At 41.3% G+C, this 16,219-nt stretch overlaps 1 long non-coding RNA gene across 1 annotated transcript; it reads right to left on the minus strand.

Annotated features, from left to right (window-relative positions):
• Window positions 1–1,506: 1,506 nt before the first annotated feature.
• LOC123385151 lies at window positions 1,507–8,622 on the minus strand. Its single transcript, XR_006597304.1, has 3 exons — window positions 8,499–8,622; window positions 3,816–3,965; window positions 1,507–2,316 (listed from the first exon to the last, which is right to left on the minus strand). It is a non-coding gene; the product is annotated as an uncharacterized LOC123385151 (long non-coding RNA).
• Between the last annotated feature and the right edge of the window lie 7,597 nt (window positions 8,623–16,219).

The following is a 16,219-nucleotide window of genomic DNA, read 5'->3' on the forward strand; positions in this document are numbered from 1 at the left end:
TGGTAAATGAATAGAAACCCACCAATGGGAATCATGGAGGTGGTCTTCTAGTCCTGATTTTGTCTCAATCAGCTGTGTGACCTCAGACCAGCCACTCCAGCTTTTTGGGCCCACTTCATCATTTGCACACAGGGGAGAAAGAGTGAGGATTCTGAAGGGTCTTGAGGAGCTAAATTTATATAGCTGTGTTTTTTCACATTTGCAAGCCAATTTCAAATATTATTGATTAAGCCCCAGTATGAATATCACTGTTAAATAGTTCTTACAAGAAAGTAATACATATTTAAAACATATTTGTGCCAGATCAGTCCATTATGTATTTAAATATCTTCAGGATCCATGATTAGACTTCTGAGGTGTTCAGTGTAGAATTTTTATAAACTCCCCGGTAGCAGAGTCATCCTTGCACTATTTGTCACCCTGCCTTCTGCCTTCCCACCCCCTGACCCATTGCTTAGGTTCTCCTGCAGCTGCAGGAGTTAATCATTATCTGACTCCAAGTGGAAGCTACTGGATTTCTCTAGCAATAGGTCTGTAAATTCCTTCTTCTCATTAATGAATCTGGAGTTGTCTTTTTATTGACCTTTAAAAGACTGATTTTTTTGCCTAATCATCTCCATTTGATTAATATCCTTGCATTTTTTTTTGTTTTGATTGCCTGCCTCTCTATACCCTACTCACGTACACCTGCAGGCAACACTCTCAGCGCTGATGGCTAAGACCATCAGGCAAGCAGCAGATCAGATGGTAAACATCAAGATTTTTAGGTCTATGGCTTCTCCATACAGGTCATCTCCTTTGATAAAATGAAGGAGACTGAAATCTGACTCTCTTGCCCATTCTAACTAGTCATGTTGTCCATACCCCTGTGTCCAGCCAAGTTACAGGTCAACAAGAATAATTCCCTGGGAATTCTTTACCAATCCACAGTCAACTCAGCCAACTTTCATCTTTGGAATAGGGTTTGTATTTCACCCCTCTTCTGGAATCATAGCATATTAGAACAATGGGTTTCAAAACTTTAATGTAGTAAGAATTCCACAGGGCAGTGACAGTTGTTTGCCTACCTGCTTGAATCCCCACACTCTCCCTTCTATCCCCTATTCTATACTGCCAGGCCTAGAAGCCTGCATGCTGAAGGTCCCAGGTTGTCTTGCCAAGGGTTTCTCATTAGATTCAGTCAGTGTGAACCACTGGCAGCCAGAAAGGAGAAGACATCCTGGTGCCAGCTCCAGCAGAGGTGGTGTCTCTTTAGCAATTCCAGCAGTAACAATAGCAGCAGCACCAGCAGCAGCAGGGTACCTCCCCACTAAGGTCCCAGAACTGCCTGTGTGGGCTCCAGGCTAGCAATTTCCTCATTAAAGGAACTCCCCTAATCCTTTTTAACCCTTATCACACCTCTTCTTCCTTTTGCTCCTCCAGCCTTCCTGCACACCATGATAACAATGGTAAGGTGTTGGCAAAATGGTCCCAATTGATTCCTGACAATCTATTCCCCTTTGCAATATGATCATAAAGCCCCCATCAAAAAATGGAGTCAATTTCTCCATCTCAAGTCTGGGCTGGCCTTATTCCTTTCGTCAACCAATTGCAGTGCAAGCAAGCAATTTGTGCCAGTTCTGATTCTAGACCTGAAGCCTTTGCATGCTTCCTTTTGGAATCCCACTGAGCTGCCAGGTGAATGAGCCTAGGCTAACTGGCTGGAGGAGCACCCGCCTCCCTCGTGGAGGAGGACCCAAGTACCCAGGCCAATAAGCAGCCAAATCCCAGAATCCAAGCTACCTAGCTGTCCTGACACCTACCACAGACACAGGAGGGAGCCCAGTCAAGATCTGAAGAATGATCCAGTTGGCCAGTAGACTGGTAAGGAATAGCAGACAAATTGTTCTTCTAAACTACTTATTTTAGGGTGTTTTGTTATCCCACAAAGGAAACTGATACAGTAACTGATTGTTTACCTTAAATCTCTCTTCCATTGCATTTTCTCTGACTGGACCATGATTGATACAGGCAACTTGTTAAGAATGCAAGTCTCCCACTGAAACATCCCAGATCATTTTAATATGAGTGGTCTCAGACCATTCTTTGTCAAACACAGCTTTCAAGGAGATATAGGGATCATCCTGTCTATGCTCTCATCCTTCAGGCAGTTTAGAGTTAAGGGCAAAAACTCTAGGTAAAAACTCAGTCCGATTAAATATTTGCTAACCAATTCCAGTGTCCAAGAAACATCACAACACTGCCAAGGGTTCTTTTTTCCATAATTGTTACCTTCATTCCCTCAAGGTACAGTTCTCTCTTTCTTCTTATTTCTTTCTAAGAAGAAAAAAAAAAAGACAGTGGCTGAGAGATATGGGGTAAAACAATGTTTTACCTAAAGTAGGTTAAATAGTCCCAGCCAGATGGCCCCTTGGAATTAAAAAGATAAAAGCAAAGGCAAAAAACAAACAAATCTCCTTAGTATCAGATTGGTTTTGGATAAATTAGATCTACTGGGTGACTTTCCACAAGTCATTAACCTCTCTGAACCTCAATTTTTTCCACTGTTAAATAAAGTCTATTGTGAGAAATAAATGAAACAAAGTTTATAAAAAGTTAATGCATTCAGATTTGGCTGTCTCTTCTCCAAGCTTGCTCTCTTAAAAAAATTAAAAAACTGAATCTGGTATACATCCAAATCCCCAGATTCCAGTTTTATCAGAGCATCATGAACAAACTCTCCCATAGTGATGGTTGAAAAGCACCCATACCTATGACAACTGATGTGGAGGACCAATGCAGAAGCCAACCACCTGCCCCTGTCCTATGAGGAGAAAATGCCCCAAAGAACTCCTGTCTGAAGGGAGGAACCCAAAGAGGCAGATTCTTTTGAGTTTACCTAAGCAACAAGAATAAGGTTTAATACAAATTAATATATTTTGTATATACATCACACATGTGTGTGATGGGAGATTACTTCATCACACACTCCACAGAAGCCACTTCTAATTTCCCTCATTAAATCTCCCTGCCCTCTCAAAGTCCCTCCCAGGCTGTACTTAGGGCAGGCAAGGGGCAAGTCAAGGAGAAGGCAAAGAGCGGGACCAAGGAAGAATATGGAGCTTCTCCTCCCTTCCCGTACCTCATGTTCAGGCTTATTGTATCCTGCCTCCCTCCAAAATACTCTTTTACTATTCAGGGCAAGTAGGTGACAATTTTTTGTTACTTAGGGTTTTTATTTATTGTTTTTCAGGATTCATACCCCGCCCCCAACCAAAGCATTTATTTTTAGCCAACAAAATACACTCCCTAAGAGAATGGAGTGGTCTCCAATGATGTGTGTATGTGCGTACAGTATCTTATAGTCAAAATCCCATAAACGCAATTAGGACTGTACCTATATACACAGGTAATATGAATATATAGTCATTAATCTCATTTACTCTATCACAAACACCTTTGCTTTTACATTTTCAAGGCTGGAAGGGGTCTCACTATGTATGAATTTAAATAATTCATTGTTGGACACCTAGGATATCCAATGTCCTCTAGTGTTGAATAACCAGGTTTTCAACACTATAAATTAAGGAAAAATATTCTCGTACCATCTTTCTCATTTGCCCAATTATTGCCTTGGGATACAGTCTTAAAGACAAATAGCAGAATAAAAGGCAAATAATCCCATTTAATGCTTTGATAGATTTTGCCAAATTGTTCTTCAGGGCTAAACCAGTGGACATCCCATTGATGACATGAGATTTTTCACAAGAGGGGATTTATGAGCCCCAGATGAAGAAAAGGAAGAAAGTACACATCAAAAAACCTGGAGGCCTCACCCTGAATGCTGGTGCTTTGCTTTTTCTTCCAAACAGGCTGGCCTCCTCATGGTCCCTTTGTAGCCTTTGAACATTGCTGCCTATAAATCTTTGCTCTGGCCTCTTCCTTCTCTGCCTCCTCCTTGATGCTTCCTCAGGCAGTTCACATAACTGTAACAACAAAAAATTTTTCATTTACTCTTAGTGCTAACATATACTAGTATACAGCAAGTTGGCCCTATGTACAGACAGCTGTTGCTGCAATACTTCTGCATAACATTCCAAAACTCAACTTGTAATAGCAATCATGGACTTTCTTGCTCACAGAACTGCAGGTTAGGGCAGCTACATTTGGCTCCAATTTCAGGTCAGTTTCCATCTAATCCCTTGGTCTCACTCTGAACTCAGGCTGAAGGAGCAATGGTAATCTGTAGCATGCGCTTCTCAGAAAGACCTGGCAAACTGTTAATTATGCCCACATCCCACTGGCCAAAACAAGCCACATAGCCAAGCCCAACATCAATAGAATTGCGATATATACTCCTTCCACTCTAGTGCACTGCAGGGTCCCATGGCAGAGAGATTAAACATGTGAGAATTCAATCTACTATGTCCTATTAATTGCTAAAATACCCAAACACATCCAGAGGGGTTGGTAGAGCAGAATTCCCTGCTTACTGAGATTGCAGAATTCCCTACTTGCTGAGATTACAAATCACCTAATAACCACACCCAGGTATGGTCAGAGTCAGGCAGTGGGGTCTAACAGCAGTGCCTGCATGGATGTGCGTAGCCCTTTGCAACTATGCAAAGAGCAATGGTGGTAGAAGCAAGGTTGTACAGCTGCGCCTACTGCCCTGCAAAGAACCAGCACTGGAGAGGGCATCAAAGCAGATGGTGTAGTCAGTCTGTGCCTCTGTCTCTACCTTCAGTGTCACACCAAATGCAAACTGTTGGCATCTAGGAATGTTCCTGTCCCCTGACTATTGGGCAGTGCTCCTGACCACCCACCTACTAGAGCAAAGTACAGGACTCTGGGGGACCTAATTACCATCCATACTGGGAGTGTCATTGAAAGGTTTTGATGCAGTACCCCATGATTCAGAAATAAAAAGCATCCAAATCAGAAAGAAATAAAGTTTTGTCTATTTGCAGAAGACATGATATTATAAATAGAAAACACTAAAGACTTCACCAAAAAATTACTAAAATAAATGAAGTTGATAAAGTTTCAAGATACAAAATACACAGAAAGCAACTGCCTTTCTATATACTAATAATTATCAGAGAGAAATTAAGAAAATAATCTCATTTGCAATAGCACCAAAAGGAATAAAATACTTTAGAATATATTTAAGCAAGGAGGTGAAAGATCTGTACACTGAAAACTGTGACATTGATGAAAGAAATTCAGTATGCAAATAAATGGAAAGATAGTCTGTGCTCATGGGTTGGAAGAATATTGTTAAAATGTCCATACTAACCTAAGCAATCTGCAGATTCCATACAATCCCATCAAGATTACAATGGCATTTTTCACAGAAATGGGAAAAAATCCTAAAATTAGTATGGAACCACTAAAGACCCCAAATTGCCAAAGCAATTTTGAGAAAGAAGAATAAAGCTGGAGGCACCTACACCCTGATTTCAAACAATATTAGAAAACTGTAATAATCGAAATAGTATGGTATTTGCATTTGAAAAAGACATAGATTAATAGAACAGAACCAAGAGCCCTGAAATAAATCCAGATATATATATATAGAGAGAAATACACAAACACACACACACACACACACAGACACGCAGAGAGAGACAGAGAGAGAGACACACACACACACAGAGATAGAGACACAGAGAGAGATAGAGGCACACAGAGAGATAGAGACACAGAGAGATAGAGACACACACAGAGAGAGAGACAGACACAGAGAGAGAGACAGACACAAAGACACAGAGAGACACACACACACACACACACACGCACAGAGACACAGAGAGAGAGAGAGACAGAGAGACAGAGACACACACACAGAGACACACACACAGAGACACACCCCCACCCACACACAGAGACACACCCCCACCCACAGACACACAGAGAGACGCACACAGAGACACACACACACGGTAAGAGACACACACACACGGAGAGACACACACACACGGAGAGACACACACACACGGAGAGACACACACACACGGAGAGAGACACACACACACGGAGAGAGACACACGCACACGGAGAGAGACACACGCACACGGAGAGAGACACGCACACGGAGAGAGACACGCACACGGAGAGAGACACGCACACGGAGAGAGACACGACACAGAGACATGACACACTCACTGAGACACACAGCGACACACACACACACAGCGACACACACACACACAGCGACACACACACACACAGCGACACACACACAGAGGGACACAGACACTCACAGAGGGACACACACAGATGCACAGAGACACACACATACAGAGACACACCCCCACCCACAGACACACAGAGAGACGCACACAGAGACACACACACGGGGAGAGACGCACACACGGGGAGAGACGCACACACGGGGAGAGACGCACACACGGGGAGAGACGCACACACACAGAGACAGGACACAGAGACACGACACACACACACACACACACAGACGCACACACACACAGACACGACACACTCACCAAGACACACACACAGAGACACGACACACTCACCGAGACACACAGAGACACACACACACAGCAACACACACACAGAGACACATGCACACAGAGACACACAACACAGAGATGACACACTCACCGAGACAGAGACACACACAGAGACACACACACACAGAGACACACACACACAGAGACACACACACACAGAGACACAGAGACAGAGAGATACAAAGTGACACACAGAGAGAGACACACACGCAGACACACACACACGCAGACACACACACACGCAGACGCACACACACAGAGACGCACACACACAGAGACGCACACACAGAGACGCACACACACAGAGACGCACACACACAGAGACGCACACACACAGAGACGCACACAGACACAGAGAGACGCACACAGACACAGAGAGACGCACACAGAGATACACACACAGTGAGAGACACACCCACCCACAGAGACACACACAGAGAGACACACACACACAGAAACAAACACAGAGACACACACACACAGTCACACAGAGACACACCCCCACCCACAGACACACAGTGAGACACACACACAGTGAGAGACACACCCACCCACAGAGACACACACACAGAGACACACACACAGAGACACACACACACACAGAGACACACACACACAGAGACACACACACGAACAGAGAGACACAGTCACACACACAGAGACACACCCACCCACAGACGCACACAGAGATGCACACACACACAGACGCACCCACACACACCCACAGAGAGAGAGAGAGAGACACACACACACACACAGAGTGATAGAGATACAGGCACACGCAGAGAGAGAGAGAGAGAGAGAGAGAGAGAGACCGAGAGAGACAGGCACACACAGAAAGAGAGAGAGACAGAGAGAGAGAGACGCACACGCAGAGAGAGAGAGACAGAGAGACAGGCACACACACGGGGTGGGGGTGGAAGAGAGGCGGGTGGGGGGAGAGGCCCACACAGAGAGACACAGAGAGAGACACACACACAGAGAGTGTGTGTGTCAATTAATTTTTGATCACAGAGCCAAGAATATACAACAGGGAAAAAGGGTGGTTTCTTCAATAAATGATGCTGAGAAACTGGATAGCCACATACCAAAGAATGAAAATGGACCCTTACCTTACACCATACACAATAATCAACAAAGGGATTTAAGATTTAAACATAATATCTGAAACCATAAAACTCCTAGAAGAAAACATAGGGAGGGATAAGCTCCTTGACATAATTCTCAGTGATCATTTTTCAGATTTGTCACCAAAAGCAAGACAATGCCAAAAACAAACAAACAAACAAACATGTGGGACCACATCAAATTAAAAAGTTTCTGCACAGCAAAGAAAACCAACAGAATGAAAAAGCACTGAATGGGAGAAAATATTTACAAGCCACATATCTGATAAAAGGTTAAGATCCAAAATATATTAAGAACTCATCAACTCAACAGCAAAAAAGTAAACAATCCAATTAAAAAATGGGCAGAGAACTGAACAGACATTTTTCCCAAAGACCTACAAGTAGCCAACAAGTATATGAAAAAAACAGTTATATGAAACTGGCCAACAGGTACACCAGCAGGTCTATGCTCAACATCACTCATCATTAGGGCAATGCAAATCAAAACCATGGGATCACTTCACACCTGTTAGAAAGGCCCTCTTGTACACTGATGGTTGGAATGTGAATGGTTGCAGCCACTATGAAAAGCAGTGTAGCAAAAGGAATAAAGGAAAAAGAAAAGAAAAACTGAATTACTGGGGCACCTGCATGGCTCAGTCAGTTGGGCTTCTGACTTCAGGTCAGGTCATGATCTCGTGATTCATGAGTTCAAGTCCCTGAGTCAAGCTGTGCTGACAGCTCTGAGCCTGGAGCCTGCTTCAGATTCTGTGTCTCCCTCTGTCTCTGCCCCTCCCCCACTCGTGCTCGAAGCACTCCCTCTCCCTCTCAAAAATAAATATTAAAAATTTTTTAAAAACTGAATTACTACCTGATCCATTGTCACAGACTGTGAGTCTGGAATTCTCTCTTGTCCAACGAGACAGCGGATGCAGAACTGAACATGAAAAAGGTGAATACGCAGGAGGAGACAAGAGCCCCGACCAGGCGTTTCGTCTCCGTATTTATTGAGCCCACAAGATTCTACCCACGTGGTGAATGTGAGGAAAACAAGATCTTACACAGGTGAACATGGAGAAAACAATCAGATAGTAATCATTAACTTGTGTGTGTAAGAAGCAAAGGGTCTGGAGGCTAAGTGGAGTTTGTGATCAAGGTACATTAGTATATTGGCATCAGATGGAAAGTAACTTCCTGCAGGTGATACAAGTTTCTCGTGAATCCATTATAATATCTCACTAACTAACCTCGGGCACTTTCTCCCTGTAGTGGCGGCTTTCTGCCCTAAGCTTTTCTTCTAACCTATTTATGTAACTAGAACCTATTTCCCCACAAACCATTCATTCCTTTCTGGGCATATACCCAGAAATGAAAACAGATCTTGAAGAGCAATCTGCACTTCCATATTCATTGCAGTATGATTCGCAATAGCCAAGATATGGAAACAACTTGAGTGTCAGTTAACAGATAAGTGGATTAAGAAGATGTGATTCACACACACACACACACACACACACACACACACACACACACACACACACTAGTATTATTTAGTCATGAGAAAGCAGGACATTCGCAACAACATGGATGGAACTTGAGGGCATAATATTAAGAAAAATAAGACAGAAAAAGTAAATTCTGTACTATCACTTATATGTGGAATCTAAAACAAGCTGAACTCATAGAAAAGAGACTAGCATGGTGGCTATGAGGGGCTGGAGGTTGGAGGAAAAGGGAGACATTGGTTGGAAGTACAAACTAGTTATATGAGGAAAAATGTACAGCATAGTGATTATAGTTAGTAATACTGTGTTGGTTTTTTTTTAATTTTATTGTTTATTTTTTTTAATTTACATCCAAATTAGTTAGTATATAGTGCAACAATGATTTAAGGAGTAGATTCCTTAGTGTCCCTTACCCATTTAGCCCATCCCCCCTCCCACAACCCCTCCAGTAACCCTCTGTTTGTTCTCCATGTTTAGGAGTCTCTTCTGTTTTGCCCCCCTCCCTGTTTTTATATTATTTTTGTTTCCCTTCCCTTATGTTCATCTGTTTTGTCTCTTAAAGTCTTCATATGAGTGAAGTCATATGATTTTTGTCTTTCTCTGACTACTTTCACTTAGCATCATACCCTCCAGTTCCATCCACGTAGTTGCAAATGGCAAGATCTCATTCTTTTTGATTGCCGAGTAATACTCCATTATATATATATATATATATATATATATATATATATATATATATATATACCACATCTTCTTTATCCATTCATCCATTGATGGACATTTGGGCTCTTTCCATATTTTGGCTATTGTTGATAGTGCTGCTATAAACATGGGGGTGCATGTGTCCCTTCGAAACAGCACATCTGTATCCCTTGGATAAATGCCTAGTAGTGCAATTGCTAGGTCATAGGGTAGTTCTATTTTTAGTTTTTTGAGGAACCTCCATACTGTTTTCCAGAATGCCTGCAACAGCTTGCTTTCCTACCAACAATGCAAAAGAGATCCTCTTTCTCTGCATCCTTGCCAACATCTGTTGTTGCCTGAATTGCTCATGTTAGCCATTCTGACAGGTGTGAGGTGGTATCTCATTGTGGTTTTGATTTGTATTTCCCTGATGATGAATGATTTGAGCATTTTTTCATGTGTCGATTGGCCATCTGGATGTCTTCTTTGGAGAACTGTCTATTCATGTCTTTTGCCCATTTCTTCACTGGATTATTTGTTTTTTGGGTGTTGAGTTTGATAAGTTCTTTATAGATTTTGGATACTAAACCTTTATCTGATATGTCATTTGCAAATATCTTCTCCCATTCTGTTGGTTGCCTTTTAGTTTTCCTGATTGTTTCCTTTGCTGTGCAGAAGCTTTTTATTTTGATGAGGTCCTAGTAGTTCATTTTTGCTTTTGTTTCCCTTGTCTCCAGAGACGTGTTGAGTAAGAAGTTGCTGTGGCCAAGATCAAAGAGGTTTTTGCCTGCTTTCTCCTTGAGGATTTTGATGGCTTCCTGTCTTACATTGAGGTCTTTCATCCATTTTTGAGTTTATTTGTGTGTGTGGTGTAAGAAAGTGGTCCAGGTTCATTCTTCTGCATGTTGCTGTCCACTTTTCCCAGCACCACTTGAAGAGACTGTCTTTATTCCATTGGATATTCTTTCCTGCTTTGTCAATGATTAGTTGGCCATATGTTTGTGGGCCCATTTCTGGGTTCTCTATTCTGTTCCATTGATCTGAGTGTCTGCTCTTGTGCCAGTACCATACTGTCTTGATGATTACAGCTTTGTATTATAGCTTGAAGTCTGGGATTGTGATGCCTCTTGCTTTGGTTTGGGTATTCGGGGTCTTTTCTGGTTCCATACAAATTTTAGGATTGTTTGTTCTAGCTCTGTGAAAAATGCTGCTGTTATTTTGATAGGGATTGCATTGAATATGTAGATTGATTTGGGTAGTATCGACATTTTAAAAATATTTTTTTTCCTATCCAAGAGCACGGAATCTTTTTCCATTTTTTTGGTGTCTTCTTCAATTTCTTTCATAAGCTTTCTATAGTTTTCAGTGTACAGATTTTTCACCTCTTTGGTTAGATTTATTCCTAGGTATTTTATGGTTTTTGGTGCAACTTTAAATGGGATCAATTCCCTGATTTCTCTTTCTGTTGCTTCATTGATGGTGTATAGGAATGCAACCGATTTCTGTGCGTTGATTTTATACCCTGCAACTTTGCTGAATTCCTGAATCAGTTCTAGCAGTTTTTTGGTGGAATGTTTTGGGTTTTCCATATAGAGTATCATGTCATCTGTGAAGAGTGAAAGTTTGACCTCCTCCTGGCTGATTTGGATGCCTTTTATTTCTTTGTGTTGTCTGATTGCAGAGGCTAAGACTTCCAATACTATGTTGATTAACAGTGGCGAAAGTGGACATCCCAGTAATACTGTGTTTATATACTTGAAAGTTGCTCAGAATATAGGTCTTAAATGTTCTCCTCACAAAAAAGAAAAGGTGATTTTTTTCCATGTTTTTATTTGAACTCCAGTTACTCAGCATACAGTGTACTATTAGTTTCAGCTGTACATATGGTGATTCAACACTTCCATACAACACCCAGTGCTCTTCATAATGCCCTCCTTAATCCCCATCACCTATTTCACTCATCCCCACACCCACCTCCCCTCCGAAAACCACCAGCTTGTTCTCTATAGTTAAGAGTCTGTTTCTTGATAATTATGTAATGAAGTGGAAGAATTAGTTAATGCCAGGACATAATCATTTCACAATATGTAGGTGTATCAAATCAACACTTGTACATCTTAAACTTACACAGAGTTGTCTATTATATCTCAATAAAGCTGGAAAAAATTCAACAAGCAATTTGGAAATTAGAATAATTTAACCAATGATATGCACTACAATTTATATAATTTGCCAAGCAGTTTTAAGGAATATATACTATAATTTGTTTCACTGGTGTATGTGTTTTCGCAAGCCAGTACCAAGTTGTAATTATAGACACTTTTGATTATGTTTAAATTTTTGATTGGGTTAATCCCCCTCAGTTTTTCTTTTTCATTGTTGCCCTGAATATTTCTGAATTTTTAATATAAATTTTAGTATCAACATTTCTAATTCCATTGGAAAAAAATTTTATTGGGACTTTAATTTATAAGTTAGCTTAGGGAGCACAGATATCTTTATAATGCTGCATTATCCTATGTAAGAATAAGTGGTATTTTCCCATTTGTTCAAATTTTACTTTTGTGTCTTTTTGGACTTTAAAAAATTGTCATAAAATAGAATAGGTTGGACACATTTCTTTTTTTAAGTTTATTCCTAAGTATTTAATCTTCTCTTTTGCTATTATAGATGAAGGCTTCTCTATCATATATCTCTACTTGGTTATTATTTGTATACTTAAAGGCCATTAATTTTTTATGTCAATTTTATATCCTGCTACCTTACTGAATTATTTTTTAGTTAGTTTTATGATTGAATGTAAGATTTTCTGGATATATTATTATGTCATCTGTAAATAGGAATAGTTTTACAACCCCCCAAAAAAAGAAATATATAGTATATCAACTAAAAGGAATTTTAATTTTTTTTAATCTTTATTTTTTTGAGAGAGACAGACAGAGTGCAAATGGGGGGAGGAGCAAAGAGAGGGAGACACAGAATCTGAAGCAGGCTCCAGGCTCTTAGTTGTCAGCATAGAGCCCGACACAGGGCTCAAACCCACGAACCAGGAGATCATAACATGAGCCGAAGTCAGACGCTTAACTGACTGAGCCACGCAGGCTCCAACTAAAAGGAATTTTGAAACTTAGTTTTTATATTTTTTATATTTTGGTTTAAATTACCAAACAAGTTATTAACTATTTTAAGCATCACCTCTGCCTACTACATGCCAGCAGCATCATCATCTCATTCCTGTACTTCTCTCTCCTGTTAGTCTACACGCATTCCATTGCCCATCCAGAAAGCAGGAATGCCTACCCTCTTGTTATAAGATCAGCACACTAGCACATAAGAAGTGTCTATAAATACTTGAATCACAGACTCGTATAGCTTAAATGGACCTTAGAGATCACATCCAGATTTCACTTTCTACCTGGGAAAGCTGAGACTTGCACAAAGACAGGCAGCCGTTAGGACCCAGACTTCCTGGCTCTCATCCAGAAGGCACCCTACCACAGAAAGGCCAAGAACTTACACTGAGATGTGGGTTCAGATATCAGCTTTGCCACTGACTGGTAGTGTGATCTTAATTGTCTGATTTTTCTCAGCCTCCGCTTCCTCATCTGCAAAATTTAGATATTCCTACCCCTAAGGTTGTTGAGTCTATGAAACTCTGTGTGTGTGTATGTGTGTGTGTGTGTGTGTGTGTGTGTGTGCATTAAGCTTTCATTATCCATTATACCTTTAATGACTACCCCAGGGAAGTCTCTTATTTTCTCATCACAACCCAAATACACCTCTACCCCAATCCCACAGCCACCAAAAGAACAGGACAAGGCAGGAAGTGGGAAATAGAACAAGAGCACAATGAACTCCAACCAGAGTAACAAAGCTTGTGTAAGTACACCAAGGCCTGGACTTTAATACCTGCTGGCTCCAGTGTCAGGGTGACTCTAGGGTACCATCTTGGTGTCTAAATCACTTGCAAAACTGTGCTAGGGAAACCAGACCAGCACTCAAACATGCAGCTCCAGCCTGTGCTGGGACCTGAAAAAGCCTGGTCTTGGGTCAGCAGTTTCTTACACTCTCACCATTGATGCAGGGCACACTGTTCAGCCTTGTAGACAGATATTAGAACTCACCACTAGCAAAACAATATCCATAAAACTAACTTAATGAGGGGGGAATTGGTACTCTCCCCACCCCACTACCACCACCAACTGAAAAAGATTCATGATTACAAAGGTGAAAATCACCTAGAAAAGATCAGATTAGGAAAAAAACAAGCATAAGCAGAATACAACTAGGTCTCCTGGCTCCTGCTTTGTAGCTGTTCTCTGTTGTGGTCATATTCCAAATAAACACAAACAGAGTCCAAAAGCTTCAAAGAGTAACAAAGTCTCTAAGGAAGGTGTCCAGAAGATGCTGAGAAAAGCAGTTATACCACAACTAGAGAGCAAAACTGAACCTCCTAAAAATCCTCCCTGGCCGTCCACACTTCCTGAGACCAAAGTTACCCCCTGTGCTGCAGTCCTTGTTTCCCCACAGCCTCTCTGCTCCTTTCTCCCTGGTGGCCTGGGCCTGCCCTGTACTCACTAATTCAGTTCCATGGCTAATCTGTCCACTGCCTCAGTTAGCACCAGGGAGACTGGTGCTGAGCAGCGTATCCGCTCCACCTTAGCGGGCAAGAATGGGGGATGGAATATGTACTGTTTGCCACTTTCCCCTCCAAGAAACTATTTGTAGTATCATCAGGTACATGGTCAGCCTGCAGTAAAGTTCTCACAAGCACTGGAAATCCACTCCTTGTGTGAATCAGTTCCTTCTATTGCTCAGAAAAGATCACTGTAGTTGGAATCTATTTGGACAAAACCTACAGGTTTTGTGTTCTACAGATGGTTCTGTTCTCACCAAGGTTTTAAATGAGCCCCTGAGGACTTGGATTTTAATGTCTTCTCTGCTTTCAGCCTCCCTTTTTCATCTTCTCAAGCCTCAGCCAAATGCCAAAGAGCCACATGACCTTTAAGCAAACCACACCATTTATAAAGGGCTTGTTTTCCTTGGCCAGTTTTCTGTGGACAATTGAGAAGGTGAAACCTAAATGGATTGCTGTTGAATTAAGGCACACACAGGCACACTGGTACTTCTTAAAGGGAAAGCCATTCTGTTAGCTTCTCATTTTAAAGGGTCTACATTGAATTACACTACGTAAAAATATTATGAGTATTTTTATATACAAAGAACTAAGTTATGTCCAAACCACAGTGACTCTAGATTATGGCATTATTCAACCAACTTTTCAGGTGCCCAATGTCCCATGATGTCTAAGGGCAAAACATTTTTTTCCCTCATCCCTGAGCTGAGTTTACTCTTGCAATAAAGGTGGCCATGCTATAGGATAAAGGCGAGAAGCCCTTAAGTCATAGGACCCAAGTTCAAGTCATAGCTCTAACTCTTATGGGCTCTAAAACCTTGGCCAGGTGATAAAAGATTATATCTGCTGATCTCCTAGTTAATTAAATGTAGCTACAAATTCTTTGTGGCTTTTCTGATCAACAGGCAATTTTCTCCAACCTTTGAATCTTGGCTGGTCTTACAATTTCTTTGACTAATAGAATGTGGCAGAAGCAACATGGTGCAAGTTCCACAGCCTTGTAGCTTCTGTCTCCACCATGTTGGAATGTTTTCCTGAGAATACCACATAAGAAAACTAATCTAGCCTTCTGTAAAAGAAGAAGCCATATGGGGAAGAAACAAGGCATCATAGGCCACATCTAACATCAACTGCCAAACATACAAGTGAAGCTTTCTTGGAGCTTCCAATCCAATTGACCCTCCAGCAACCAGAATTTTGAGCCCAAGAAAAACCAGCAGAGAGGACACCCTACCAGCCTACAGAAGCACAAAGAATGAGTCATTGTTGCTTTAAGCTAGTAAGCTTTGAGGTGGTTTGTTACAGAGCAAAGGTTGGGACTGAGTCTCTATTTCCTCATTTAAATGGGATGTTAATGCATATCCAACTCTTCATTTGTTTATTCAACAGAGTTATTGAGCATTTACTATATAATATCTATATAATATGTATTCATATGTAATTTTGAGAATCAAATGAGATGAAGGATGTTAATATACTCGGGAATATTAGTTTTACTGGTACTAGCACCTCCCTTTCATGTAGCTCCCACATTTTTTAAGCACTTAAATCCACTTTGTATTTTATTCTCTCAAAGAATCAGTTTGCATCATTTCCAGTCATCTCTGATGGAGCTAATCCTTTGACACCTGCCCTTCTACTCTAATTCTCAGATAGGCCTGCCCTTAGGTAAAGGACCCCTGGGATGTTCTTCTTAAAGAGTCAGAAATTCACTCCTCATGGGGAGCACAAAACTATTACTGTAAAGCACGAAGGTGGAGGACTTTC

This window comes from Felis catus, chromosome A1 (genome assembly GCF_018350175.1).
Source record: "Felis catus isolate Fca126 chromosome A1, F.catus_Fca126_mat1.0, whole genome shotgun sequence".
Lineage (NCBI taxonomy): Eukaryota > Metazoa > Chordata > Mammalia > Carnivora > Felidae > Felis > Felis catus.